Raw genomic sequence first — 15347 nt, 5'->3', positions numbered from 1 at the left:
CTGTGTTTTCTGTTTCTTTTCTTTTGTTTTTTTAAAGGCCAATGTGAGTCTCTGCATTTTCTTGGACTCATCCAGTTTTACAAAACAGAAAGCACCAGGCTTTCCAAGGCATATAAAGCACATTCTATAAATGTTTAAAAGGAGAGGCTAAACTGGTACAGCACAGTTTGTACTCAGGAGCCAACAGGTGGTGAATAGAGATACTGGGATCAGTGGTTCTGCCTTCCCTGGGTCAGCACCAAATCATGTCACAGTTTTACTTCTGTATCATAGTGGCTGTGGTGGGGTCCTCAGTGACAAACTTTACCATTCTTTAATGTAAAGCTGAGTCACACACACTACACTTCCCAAAGACCAATACAGAAATTTTTTTTTAATATTAGTAGCTTTTCTTTGCCTTTCAGTTTCCCCTCTTAAATCCAGAAGAAATAAAGAAGAAATAAAATCAAGACAGAGAGATTGCCAGTGGTAAGTAGGAAGTAGAAAGACTGGCTCACACCACTGCTGCGTAATACAGGCTACAATGTGCATGCTGCCCCTAGAGGTGGGCAAAGCAGTGGCCCAGGCTTATTCTTACCTCCATTTTAACTTCCATCTCAGCTGCTGTCATCCCAGAGTCCTTGAAGAATGTCCATGATGAAACTGTTTCTCTGGTTCTAGGTGCTGCTGCTCTTTTTAGGAAAACCTCCTTCCCTATGGCTTAGCATGGCAGAGCAGGGGCACGGGGCCTATTGGAAGCCAAGTGTTAAAGTAAATGGTTCCTCCAGTAAGGATTCTTCAGGATGCAAAGAGCAAGATTAAGAAGGGTGTGAATGAAATCTCTAGATAAGAAGTGATTACCTAGGCATAAAAATCATCTTTTCCTGTTCCATTGGAACTTGAAAGTAGTAGACTTGGCATAAAAATGATATAATATTATTTTAAATAAGGAGCTCTTGGGTGTCTGCACCCTGCTACACTTCGAAGCCTCTGCGCCTCTTAACTAGTCTGGGTACCCAGAAGAACCAGGGCTTGTGTCTAAATAACCCATTTCATGACATTCTTGAAAACCGGCTTTGGAAGGTCAGTCAGACTGTGACTCTTTGGCAGTCTCAAGGTCATCCCTCAGATTTCAGGTTCAGGGAGAGCGACAGGCATGAATCATCATCTCCCCTCCCAGCATGGCATCATTTTGATCTTTTTAACTACCACAGGGATTGGCGTTCACACTCATTCATTTTTCTAACAAAGAAGTCATATTGGTTTTTCAGAGACGGATTTCCTAACTTGTTAACCTCTGGAGTGCTACTTTCTTCCCACACTGTCCATCTCGGCCTTTGGATTTAATCAGGTCTTTTGTTCTTTCCAACCTTTTCCAGGTTGTTTGTCACTTGTTGATAGGGATCAGTCACTTAGTCCCTTTGAGCTTCAGTTTCCTTACCTGTAAAATAAAGGCAAAAACATGCTCTGAGGACCTCACTTAAGGTCACAAGTTATGAGTGGCAAAGTCCAGGCCTGCACCCAGGTATCCTGATCCCTCTGTGGGCCTTTTCCCATGACTGTAACTCACAGCTTGTTTTGAACATCAGGTTAGGTATTGTACTTACAGACACTTACCCTCTGAAAACTGACATGCACATCCTTGTGATTGTTGTTAGAGATTTGTGCTCCCTAAAAATCTTAACCGAATTAATTCCTAACAGAATTCTCTGTTGTTAAAGGAAATTACCTTCCTTCACTAGATAGATAGATAGATAGATAGATAGATAGATAGATAGATAGATAGATAGATAGATAGATAAATAGATAGATGTACACATATCTGTATATGGCTTAAACCACAGGAATTTATTGTCTTACAGTTTTGCGGGCTAGAAGGCATGCTTCTTCCAGCATTCTGGTGCTGTCTGGCCATATCCTTGGGCTTCTGCTGCCAGTTTTTCTCCAGGTTCTTGGCTAAGCTACAAAAAAATGAATTTTAAGAGCAAGGCAGTTTAGTTAGGCCATTAATTTATTAAGGAATGCAGGGAAGAGAAATGGGAGAAAATAATAGATTATAGGTTCCATGTAGAGAGGATGGGGCTGAAAAGAAAAAAGAGGGTTGATTTATAAACTACAGTTCCCCATTACAGATTACAAAATACCCCAAGTTTACTTATGTGCTGTTTCAGGCAAGAACAGGGCTTGTTTGGATTTCACACCTGCTTTTTAACCATTAATTATTCTGCCCCTTTGCTAATATTGTTGTCTTGATTGGTTATTCCACCCATCAATCCCCCCTGAGGGCCCCATGATAGGTCCCTGGAAAATATCCAGGTCTTCTCCTGGCTTCTCCTGGTCCGAACGGGGTTCTTGCAGGTTCTCTTTGCAGCCATCTTGTGGGGTTTTGTGGCCATGTGGTTTTTTTGCCAGGTTCCAGATCCATCTATTGATTCCTTAATCTACTAGTCCACCTCAGTTCCATGGCTTGAATCTCTTCCTTCTGTCACATGGTCCTGTCCTTTCCTTATTCTTCTGAGTTTCTGCCAAACCCTGCCCCTCCCTTTAAAGCCTCAAGTAATCCAGTCTAAGACCAACCCTCATTTTTTCCCCTTTATTTTTATTAATTTATTTTTAACAAATCAATTTTAATAAACATATTAATAAAGCATAAATCCATCCAAAATATATAATCAATGCTATTCAGTATAATCACATATTTGTACATTCATCACTTCATTCATTCTTAGAGCACTTTTATTATTCCAATAATAATAATAAACACAACAGATATACAAACAAAATTCATTACCTTTCAATCTCTTTGTGCTTCCCCTGCTGTACATAGCTCCTAATCTTTTTCCTTCTCTCTAGTATATTTGTTTTTATATTTTGTAAAAACAGTCTTAAATGTGCAATATCACTCATATTCGTGTTTTGCATGAGGTTTTACTATCTTATACAGCCCCATGTTACAGTTTTTGTCTTTCCTTCTCATAATATACAAGACCTTAGACTTTCCCTTTCAACCACTGTCATACCCATATAATAGCACTGCTAATTACAAACACCATGATAGGCTTTAACTACTTCTATTTATTTTCAAAGATTTACAGACAACCTTTTTACCATATCTGCACAGATTAACTCTCAGCTTTCCAACCTCTACCCTCTTTCTATTTTCTGGTGACCTATAATCTAATTATTAACTCCATGCATTTAAACAATGTATTTAATTCATAATAGTGCAGTCATCCAGTATTTGTCCTTTTGTGTCTGGCTCGCTTAACTCAACAAATGTCTTCCAGTTTCATCCATGTTGTCATATGCTTCACATCTTCATTTCTTCTTACCACTGCATAATATTCCTTCATATTTACACATCAAAACTTTTTATTCCTTAATCAGTTGATGGACACCTGAGTTGTTTCCAACTTTTGGCAATTATGAATAATGCCGCTATAAACATGGGTGTGTAGATGTCTGTTAATGTCTCTGCTCTCAGTTCTTCTGGATTTATACCTAGTAATGATATTGCTGGGTCACATAGCAAGTCTATATTCAACTTCCTTAGGAACTGCCAAACAGTCCTCCACAGTGGCTATAACATTTTACATTTCCACCAATAGTGAATAAGCGTTCCTATCTCTCCACATCCTCTCCAACATTTACAATTTTGTGTTTTTTAATAACAGGCAGTCTAATAGGTGTGAAATGATATTTCATCGTAGTTTTGATTTGAATTTCCCTAATCACTAGTGATGTTGAACATTTTTTCATGAGTTTCTTCGCCTTTGTATTTCTTCTTTGGACAATTGTCTTTTCAAGTCTTTTGCCCATTTTTTAATCTGGTAGTTTGACTTTTATTGTTGAGTTGTATGATCTCTTCATATATTATGGCTATTTAACCCTTATCAGATATGTGATTGCCAAATATTTTCTCCCATCGAGTCAGTTGCCTTTTTACCCTTTTGACAAAGTCCCTTGAAGTGCAAAAGCATTTAATTTTAGGACGCCAGATTTATCAAATTTTTCTTTTGTTGTTCATGCTTTGGGTGCAAAGTTTAAGAAACTACCACTTACCAGAAGATCTTAAAGATGTTTCCTATATTTTCCCCTAGGAGTTTTATGGTTGTCGCCGACCTATTTTAACTTAATTTTTGTATAAGGTGTGAGATAGGGGTCTTCTTTCTTCCTTTCGCATATGTCTATCTAGTTCTGCTAGCACTATTTGTGAATAGACTCTTCTGGCCCAGCTGGGAGGGCTTAACCGCCTTGTCAGAAATCACTTGACTATAGATGAGAGGGTCAATTTCTGAGTTGTTGATTCGGTTCCATTGGTCAATACATCTGTCCTTATGCCAGTACCATGCTGTGTTTACCACTGTAGCTAAGTAATATGCTTTAAAGTCCAGGAGTGAGAGCCCTCCAATTTCATTCTTATTTAAGGCCTTTTTAGCTATTTGGTGCCCCTTACCCTTCCAAATAAATCTAGTACTTCGTTATTTCACTTCTGCAGTAGAGGCTGTTGGGATTTTTATTGGTATTGCATTGAATCTGTAAATTAGTTTGGGTGGAATTGATATCTTAATGATATTTAGTCTGCCAATCCATGAACTTGGAATGTTCATTTATTTAAGTCTTCTTCAGTTTCTTTTAGCAATGTGTTGTAGTTTTCTGAATATAGGTCTTTTATGTCCTTCATTAGGTTTATGCCTAAATATTTTATTGTTTTACTTCCTCTTATAAATGGATTGTATTTTTCTACTTTCTTCTTCAGATTGCACATCAGTAGTGTATAGAAATGCTAGAAATGCTATTGACTTTTGCATATGAATCTTGTGTCTTTTCACTTTGCTGAATTCATCTATTAGTTCTAGCAGCTTTTTGTGGATTTTTCAGGAGATTCTAGATATAGGATCATATCATCAGCAAATAGTGAATGTTTTACTTCTTCCTTTCCTATTTGGTGGCCTTTATTTCTTCATCTAGCCAATTGCTCTAGCTAGAACCTCTAGCACTATATTGAATAACAGTGGTGACACTGAGCATCCTTGTCTTGTTCCTGATCTCAGCTGGAAAGCTTTCAGTCTTTCATCAATGAGTACAATGCCAGCTACGTGTTTTTCATATATGAACTTTACCAAATTGAGAAAGCTTCCTTCTATTCTTATCTTTTGGAGTGTTTTATTAAGAAAGGGTGCTATATTTTGTCAAATGCCTTTTCTGCATGAATTGAGAGGACCATGTGATTTTTTTCTTCTTCAATTTACCGATGGGTTTATTACATTAATTTGATGATCTTGTGTTGAACCACACTTGCATACTTGGGATAAAACTCACTTGATAGTGGTGTACAATTCTTTTTATGTGATTTTGGATTCTATTTGCAAATATTTTGTTGAAGATTTTGCATCTATATTTATCAGAGATATTGTTCTGTAATTTTTTTGTTTTATAGTATCTTTATCGGTTTTGATATTAAAGTGATGTTGGCTTCATAGAATGAGTCTGGTAGCGTTCTTTCCTATTCAATTTTTTTGGAAGAGCTTGAGCAAGATTGGTATTATATCGACTTTAAATGACTTCACCTGTGGAGTTATCTGGTACCGGGCTTTTTATCTTTGGGAGGTTTTTGATGACTTTTTCAATCTCTGCACTTATGATTGGTTTGGTGAGGTCTACTATTTGTTCAAGGGTCAGTGTAGGAGGTTTACGTGTTTCTAGGAATGTGTCTACTCTACACTGTTTATTTTATTTTTTTGGCATACTGTTGTTCATAGTATTGTCTTATGATCTCTCTTATTTCTGCAGAGTCAGTAGTAATGTCTCCCTCATTTCAGATTTTATTTATTTGTATCTTCTCTCTTTTCTTTGTCAGTATAGCTAAGGGTTTGTTGATTTTGTTCATCTTCTCAAAGAACCAAATTTGGTTTTGTTGATTCTATTGTCTTTTAGTTCTCTATTTCATTTATTTCTGCTCTGATCTTTACTATTTCTTTCCTTTGGCTAGGTTTGGAGTTAGTTTGCTGTTCTTTTCTAGTTCCTCCTGGTGTGCAGTTAGAGCTTCAATTTTAGCTTTGCTTTTTTAATGTAAGCCCTGAAGGCTATAAATTTCCCTATTAGCACTGCCTTTGCAGTGTCCCACAGGTTTTGATATGTTGTGTTCTCATTTTCATTCACCTCAAAATATTTGCTGAATTCTCTTGTAATTTCTTTTTTAACCCACTGATTATTTAAGAGTGTGTTGTTTAATTTTATACATTTATCAATTTTCCCTTTTTCCATCCATTATTGATTTCCACCTTCATTCTGTTAATGACTAAATGAATAATTTCAATCTTTTAAAACTTATGGAGATTTGTCTTGTGACCCAACATATGGCTGATCTTGAAGAAGGGTCCATGAGCCCTTGAAAAGAATGTATATTCTGCTGTTTTGGGGTGAAATGCTCTATAGATGACTGTTAGATCTAGTTCATTTATCATATTATTGAGGTTCTCTGTTTCTTTATTTATCCCCTATCCAAATGTTTTATCCAATACTGAGTGGTGTATTGAAGTCTCCAACTATTATTGTAGATACATCTATTTTTCCCTTCATCTTTGCCAGTGTGTGCTTCATGTATATTGGGGAACTCAGATTAGGATGAATAAATATTTATTATAGTTATATCTGCTTGGAGGATTTCCCCTTTTATTACTATAAATGACCGCCTTCATCCCTTATCACATTTGTGCATTGGAAATCTATTTTGCCCAATGTTACTATAGTTACTCCAGCTCTTATTTGATTATTATTTGCAGGGAACATATTTTTCCAACCTTTCACTTTCAACCTGGTTATGTCCTTACATCTGAGTAGGTCTTTTGTAGACAACATATAGATGGCTCATGTTTTTTTCTCCATTCTATCAGTCTATGTCTTTTGATCGGGGAATTCAATTCTTTAACATTCAATGTTATTACTGTAAAGGCAATACTTACAACCTTACTTTGATCTTTGGCTTTCTTTTTTCATATCATTCTGTTGTCTGTCTTCTTACCCTTTAGTTTACTCTTCCTAATATCTTTGTTTCTAAACTCTTCTCCAAAATTCTCCCTCTTGTTTTTTTTTCCTTTCAGACTACAGCATTCCCTTTAGTATCTCTTATAATTCAGATATTTTGGTAACATATTCTATCAGTTTTTGTTTGTCAGTAAAGACTTTGAACTCACCCCCTTTTCCTTTTTTTTTGGCGAGGTACCAGGATCTTATATGTGAGAGGAAGGCACTCAAACATGGAGCCACTTTGGCTCCCCTGAGTTGCTCCCTCTTTTGTTTGCTTGATGTTTTTGCTCATTGTTTTTGCTTGCTTTTTGCTCATTGTTTGTTTAGATGTTTGCTGATTGTTTTTGCTCATTGTTTACTTGTTTGTTTGTTTTCTTTAGGTGGAACAGGAAACTGAACCCAGTACCTCCCATATGGAAGGCAAGTGCTCAAATACTTGAGCCACTTCTGCTCCTCACCCTCATTTTTGAAAGACAGTTTTCCCAGATACAGACTTCTGGGTTGGCAGTTTTTCTCTTTCAGTACCTTAAATACATCATACCACTTTCTTCTCTCCTCCATGGATTCTCATGAGAGGTCAGCACTTAATCTCATTGAGTTTCCCTTACATGTGATGCTTTTTCTTTTATCTTGCTTCTTTCAGAATCCTCTTTTTATCTCTGATATTTGTCATTCTGAACAGTAGGAGTATCAAGATAGGTGTATTTGGATTTATTCTGTTTGAAATTCATTGTCCTTTTGGATAATGATATTTATGTTTTTCATAAGGGTTGGGAAGTTTTCAAACATTATTTCCTCAAATATTCTTTCAATTTCTTTCTTTATTTATTTTTAATTCATTTTTTAAAATATTACGGTCAAAAAATATGAGGTCCCCATGTACCCCCCACCCCCTCACCCTACTACTCCCCCAGTAGCAACATTCTTCTTCATCATCATGACACATTCATTGCATTTGGTGAATACATCTCTGAGCACTGCTGCACCTCATGATCAATGGTTCACATCATAGCTCACACTCTCCCACGTTTCATCCAGTGGGCAATGGGAGGACCTATAATGCCCAGTAATTGTCCTTGCAGCACCACTCAGGACAACTCCAAGTCCCGAAAACTCCTCCACATCTCATCTCTTCCTCCCATTCCCCACACCCAACAGCCACCATGGCCACTTTTTCAACACCAATGCCACATTTTCTTCAATTACTAATCACAGTAGTTCATGAATAGAATATCAGTAAGTCCAGTCTAATCCATATTCTATTCCTCCACCCCGTGAACCTTGGATTGGTTGTGTCCATTCCACATCTATGTCAAGAGGGGGCTTAGATTCCACATGGATGCTGGATGCAATCCTCCTGCTTTCAGTTGTAGGCACTCTTTGCTCCATGGTGTGGTGGTTGACATTCTTCAACTCCATGTTAGCTGAGTGGGGTAAGTCCAATAAACCAGAGTGTAGGAGCTGAAGTCTGTTGAGGCTCAGGGCCTGGCTATCATATGGTCAGTCCAGAGATTCAGATCCCCTGGGTATATCTTAAACCCCAGCACCAACTACAATTCTGGTAAAGTAACAGGAAAGGCTTGTGAAAAGAGATCACATCTGAGTCCAGCTCCATCACACAGAAATACCAACTCCAAAGAAGGGCCACCTGACATGGCAGTGAACTCCATCTGCCATGACCATAAAACCTGTGGGTCTCTGTAGCCTCTTTCAGTTTCTTTTCCATTCTTTTCTCAATCTGTGACACTGATAATGCAAATGTTTGCATGTTTTGCCTTGTCATTCAATTCCCTGAGACTCTGTTCCATTTTTTCAATTCTCTTCTCTTTCTATTCTCCTGTCTTTTCCAGTTTGGTTGTTATGTTTTCCAAATCACTAATTTTCTCTACAACCAATTCAAATCTGTTCTTATGTACTTCCAATGTATTTTTAATCTCATCCATTATGTCTTTCATTCCCATAACATCTGTTTGTTTTTTTTTTTTTTTTGCAGGCTTTCAAATTGTTCTTTATGCTCACCCAGTGTCTTTCTAATGCCCCTTATTTCTTGAGTCATATTTTCTTTATATTCTTTGAAGTGATTTGGGAGAATTGTGTGGTTATCACTGATTAATTGTCTTAAATCCTGTATCTCTTTAGGATAGTTGGTTTGTGTCTTTGGCTGGACCATCTCTTCCTGTTTCCTAGTATAGCTTGTAATTTTTACTGATGTCTAGGTATCTAAATTGGTAAGTTTACTTTGATAGCCAATTTCTTTCTCTTGCTTATTTATTTATTTATTTATTTATTTTTATTTTTCTCTCTTCTTCTTTGACATTTGGTTCAACTTATTCTAAGTCGTTAAAATTACCTGTCTTAAGTTACCAAAATTGGGCCAGGAACTCACTAGTGCAGGGGTTCTTAACTGGGGTTCTGTGAGCTTGAATTTAAATGAACAAAAAATATTCTTGTGGGGATGTGTTGGTGCAGGTGTGATATATTTATTAAATAATCCCTAATATACTGTGGTCTTAGTAAGGGCTCCATGGTTTTCATTTGATTGGCAAAGAAGTCCGTGGAACAAAAAGTTAAGCAAATCTGCACTAGTGGGTTGCAGATTTTCTCCCAAAATAAAGATACAGAGAAAACCAAGAACAATTTTTGTCCATGTAATTTTCAGACTGGCCAGCACATGGTGTTCATCACTGCACCTTTCACAGAGGTGTTTTTGTTTGGGACTTCCTGTGTTCTTGTTTTTAATCTCCAGACTCCAGATTCAAAGCAGTCTCTGCTGGCTTTACAAAGAAAAGGCAAGTGACTTTAATAGTACCAGTATTTGGTAGGAGATAATGGAGATGCAGACATGGAGGGCTCTGTGTTGTCACAGGAAGGATTACCACTGTCCATGGTCAGGACATTCAATACTAATTTCCTGGCCCAGTGGGTGCTGAGGTATGAGGCACATGCTGTAGTGTTAACCAAGCCCCATGTGCAGCCCTAGGACTCTGCTCTTTTCAGAGAGAAGGCCCTTTGGTAGCCTCTGGAGATTGTTCCTTCTGTTTCCCTCATCTCAGACTAAAATACCTTATCACTACTGTCCACACTGAGAGGCTTATTCTCCCCTTCTCTCATCTGTCTGACTCAAGGACATTTCAGAGGGTCTAAATGAGTTCTTGAGCAGAATGAGCTTCCTGGAGAGCATGTGGTCATCAGAAATAATAGAGTTGCAGTGTTTTTTTTTTTTAAATATACCTGGGATTGGGAATTGAGCCCAGGACCTCACATATGGGAAGCTGGTGCTCAATCACTAAGCCACATCAATCCCCTGAGTTGTTTCTTTCATATGTATTGCTTGTTGTTTGTTTGTTTGTTTTCAGGAGGCACCAGGAACTGAACCTCCCATGTGAGAGGTAGAAGTTCAGCTTCTTGACCCACATCTGGTCCCTGAAAATCACAGATTAAAAAAGAAAACAAAACTGGCAGTACCTCAGAAACCTTGTAGTTCAAAGTGCTTACTTTATAGATGAGTTGATTGAAGACTTGAGAGGTTAAATTATTTGTTCAAATTTTGTAGCAAAAATAGTATCCATGTTAGGATGATAAGGCAAGTTTCTTAATTTCTAATTAAATACCCCTTTCTCTTGAGTCTTCTGTAATTAGGAGGAAGACAGTTTTTTGATGAATAACTATAGGGTGGTTCGGGCAAATTCTAGAATTACCTGGTAGTAGTTGCCACTGTAAGAGAAAATGACTCTGAGAGTTTTCAAAAGTAGTGTCACAAAAATGGTCAAATAAATTTTAATGTCCTTGTCCACATTTCTCTTCCTGTTTTTGGTCTTACCTTCTAGTGTCTTCCATCTTAAGCTAAAGAGCACAAAGGGGTACCCTTGGGATACTCTTTAACATCTATCTTTTTTTTCTTTATTTTTTATAAGGTTACATTAAAAAATATGAGGTTCCCATATAGCTCTCACCCTCCCCCCCTCACCCCACTCCTCACACATCAACAACCTCTTTCTTCATCAAGGCACATTCATTACATATCTTTACCTTATTCCTTCAAAGCACAATTTCCCATGAGAGCCCAGAAAGAAAGAGAAGAGGAAGGGCACATTTTCTTCATCTTCTATCTCTGCTTCTTGATTTCTTTTGTGTCTGGGGAATGTAAGCCTGGACTTATTTTTGAGACTATGGAAAAAGAAAATTTGAGATGGTATTTGGCAGTTTTCTTCTACTTTTAAAATAACATTTATTTAAAATATTTTTAAATAAACTAAACTAGCACATAAAATTATAAAATAAAGACTACATTTTTTCACCCAGTAGTGAAAAATCCACTCATGAGGATAGATTGTTAAATACTCAGCAATTTTGGCAGCCTGAGTGCAGAACTTTATTTGGCAGGTGAACCCGGAAGCAGAAGTAAGACTCACAAAAAGGACACAGGGAAGTATGCTGTTTTAAATTAAGATCCAAACAGAGCCCTCACATTTAATTGGTTTATTTATCTTCTAAGTCTCCTTTAATCTTTTTTTAATATATATTTTATTTGTAAAAAAAGATACTTAGATTACACAAATTTTACATAAAAATATAGGGGATTCCCATATGCCCCACTCACAATCCCTCTCACATTTTCCCACATTAACAACATCCTTCATTAGTGTGGTACTTTTTTTTATAATTGATGAACACATTTTGGAGCATTGCCACTAAGTGTGGATATAGTTTACATTATAGTTTATACTCTCTCCTGCACAATTTTGTAATTTATGGGAAAATATATAATGGCCTCTATTGGACATTGCAATGTCATTCAGGACAATTTCCAAGTTCTGAAAATGCCCCATTATTACACCTGTTTTTCCCTCTCCCTCCCCTCAGAACATCCAGTGGCCACTGTCTCTATATTAATGATATAAGTTCTATTGTTAGAATCACAATAAGTCTCTAGTAGAATAGCAATAAGTCTACTCCAGGCCATCATTCATTCCCCAATCCTGAGGAGTCTGGGATGCTGATGCCACTCCATCTTTAATTGAGAAGGAGCTGAGAGCCCATGGGGCAGATGGATGGGACTACCTTGCTTGCAGGTGCAGACTCTCTCTGCTCCTTGGGATGGTTGTTGTGCATCATCATCTCGTTAGTTGTCCTAGGTGAGTTCAATGAACTGGAAAGTAGGTGTTGCAACTCTGTTGAGATTCAGTGCCCAGTTGACACGTGGACAGCCCAAAGATTTAAGTCTCTTGTACACACACCTATCAACTCTAGTACTAATGATATCTTTTAATCTTTAGGCTCCCCATTTGTCATTTCCCCCCCTACAATTTAGTTGTTGAAGAAACAGAGTCATTTTGCTGATTGGATCCCTGTGATATCATTTAACATATTCCCCTTTATACTGTATTCCCTGTAAATTATTGTTGGATTAAAAGGATTTATCATCCTTAATTATTATTTTGGCATTTACTTCTTAGGTTATTCTATGTTCTTCAGTCAGGAGGCACATAAGGCATGAATTTCTGTCTTCTGAGCTTAGCAGTCATTAAAGAGCATTGCTCAGAATAATTAATTCCAAAGGGTTGCAAATGTTACTATATTCCAAAAAAACAAACAAAAAAATGTTCCTATATTCGAATACTATTATTCCTTTTTTATTAGCTGGAATTTCAATGAAGAGCAACTTCCTCTCATCAAGTATTGGATTACTCCAGGGTACAGTTTATGTAAAAGAGCTTTCTTTCCCTTATTTCATGAAGTTGTAAAAATAATAATTAGTTCCCTTACATTCATGAACAGTGATGGATATTATTATTTTTAATATTATTACTAGGTCATGGGTTAATGGTCCTGTCTCTTGCAGTTATTATCCTTTTTGATGCTCAAGGTGATTTATCTTTGGCCACTGGAGTTAACTCAAGTTGAATTCTGGGTTCTTTTGACATTACTCTAATGGTATTGGACAGCTTTTTTTGCTATCTAGTACTGCAAGATGTTCCAGGATCATCTTGTACACTTCCTTCACCAGACTTGGAATTAACCATTTCTCCCATGTGCCTTGATCCCTGTAAATGGGAAGTGGTATAGCCTGGCTAATCTCTACTGGATTATTTTATCATTTCTAGACTTTTTGAGTGAAGCATAAGAAATGTGAATTTCTGTTGTTGCTATTTTAAAAATACAATACAACACAGCAAGATGGTGTCAGAGTAAGGCACTCCTAGGTCAGTTCATGCTACAGGGCACTTAGTTAGTTGTCACCCAGAGCTATCTAAAGCACCTGTTTGGGGACTCCAGGAGACCAGAAGAACATCCTGCAACATTCTTGAAGGAATGGAAGAAGGACAATGCCCATTTGCAGAGAAGATTCATAAGTAGGACACTTCATGCTGTGGAGGCCAATGCCCATCCTCCACTGGTGGCATAAGTGCCTTGAGAATTATTCCATGGCTGGAATTGGAAGCATCATTTCCCCAAAATGGGGGAGCAAGAGATGTTTGGGCACCAGCTACATCTACTGATTAGTAAGTTAGATGGGCTGAACTACAACCCTAAGAACTGCTTAAGTTTGGACTTGTCCAAGTCAGAAAGAGGCTGGTAGCCATCATTTTAACTCTTACCCTGGCATGAAGGGAAGCAGGGCTGACTGAAAATCAGAGTGAAGGTAGGGAATGGTTCCTTTTTGTCCAGGTTGGATTGCAGCTCTAGCCTAAGCCCTAGTCCCACCTCCAAACACAGGCCAAGCTTAAGTGGCTGGTGATCATCCTACTCTGGTGGTGTGTAGCAGTTTGATATTATTGATGAATTCCAAAAAGAAATATTGGACTATGTTTCTAAAATGAACTTTTCCTCTGGGCATATTAGATTATATTGGATTTATAGGTTTACTCAATTATGTAAACCTCTTGTGCCCATAGGGCATTGAGTCCACACACTTTGGTGGGTGGGGACTCACAGGTAAAAGGCATGGCAAACAACAGAGTTAAGGGTTTTTGATGTTGGAGTTTTCAATGCTGAAGCCTTAAGGTGGAGTCCCAGGAAGTAAGCAAACAGAGGAGAGAGAAGCAAGACCCTGGAAGGGAGGAACCCAGGAAGCCTGAAACTTCACAGACAACAGCAGCCATTTTGCTCCAACACGTGAAAATAGACTTTGGTGAGGGGAATAATTTATGCTTTATGGCCTGGTATCTATAAACTCCTACCCCAAATAAATATCCTTTATAAAAACCAACCAATTTCTGGTATTTTGCATCAGCCCCCCTTTGACTGACTAATTTATGGTGCAAACCACATCAGGGGCTATTCTGTGGCTGGAGTTGGAAGCTCCATTTCCCAAAAATAGGGGAGGAAGAGACAGTTGACCACTGATTTCAGCCACTGATTAATAAATTAAGCTGGCTAAAGTATAACCCTAAGGAAAACTAAACTTTGAACCTGTTCAAGTCCAAAAAAGGCTGGTAGCTGCCATTTTGACTGCCTCCCGCATCAGGGGAAGCCAGACTGAATGAAAATCACAGTGATGGTAGGGACTGGCTTCTTTTCACCCAGATCAGACTGCAGCCCTAGCCTAGATTCCAGTCCCATCTCTGGCAGGGAGGAAGCTGGTGTGTCATGCAACAGCCTATCTGGGTAAGTGCAGGTACATTTGGTTAGCACACACTGAAGTCACACCTTGGACTGGGGCAACTGTGGTCATTTTGAACCTGCACAACATAGACTGCTGCCCACACCTGCATCTCCACCCTCACCCCAGGCAGGAAAGGCATGGGTTCATCAGTCTCTCTGGGCAACTACAGTCTAGGCCTGTACAACTTGGATTATTACACACTACCATGCCTCTGTACCTACCCCTGGCAAAGGGGAAAGGTGGAAGAAGTTTCATCCCTTGGGCAATGCAGGAAGCTTGGGCCTCCACAACCTACAGCACCAACTACATCCTCAGCTCCTACTACAGAAATAGCAAGGGAGAAAGGGCCAGAAAGCCCTAAAGAGAGAAACTGCACCCAGAATAAATACATCTAGTAAGCCATATGTCAAGACACCAATAGAAAACTACAATCCATATCAAGAAACAGAAAAATATGGCTCAGTTAAAGGAACAAGATAAGCCTCCAGATGACATAATGGAGGTGAGATGTCTAGTGATAAATATTCAAACAAATCTCCTTAATAAATTCAATGAGATGGCTAAAGAGATTAAGGATATTAAGAAGACATTGGATGAGCACAGAGAAGAATTTGAAAGGATACATAGAAAAATAGCAGATCTTATGGGAATGAAAGACACAAAAAATGAAATAGAAAATATACTGGAGTCATATAACAGCAGATTTGAGGAGGCAGAAGAAAGGATTGGTGAG

The 15347-nt window shown here is 38.1% G+C and overlaps 1 protein-coding gene across 3 annotated transcripts in view; it reads right to left on the bottom strand.

Annotated features, from left to right (window-relative positions):
- Positions 1-15347, bottom strand: part of LOC105745887 (Fc receptor-like protein 6) — a 304798-nt gene that overhangs the window by 178168 nt on the left and 111283 nt on the right. Inside the window, exons 1-2 of one of the 3 annotated variants that reach the window (XR_011645442.1) lie at positions 1840-2061; positions 412-1420 (exon numbers count right to left, since the gene is read on the bottom strand). The exons of 1 other annotated variant lie outside the window; for it this stretch is intronic. The gene's annotated coding sequence lies outside the window, so the exon portion shown is untranslated. Of the gene's footprint in view, positions 1-411; positions 1421-1839; positions 2062-15347 lie in introns of those variants that run through there. One more of the 3 variants, XM_071207498.1, reaches the window with a different exon arrangement.

This window comes from Dasypus novemcinctus, chromosome 13 (assembly GCF_030445035.2).
Source record: "Dasypus novemcinctus isolate mDasNov1 chromosome 13, mDasNov1.1.hap2, whole genome shotgun sequence".
Lineage (NCBI taxonomy): Eukaryota > Metazoa > Chordata > Mammalia > Cingulata > Dasypodidae > Dasypus > Dasypus novemcinctus.
Note: the sequence above shows the minus strand (reverse complement) of the source record. Positions and strands in the feature narration are given on the sequence as shown.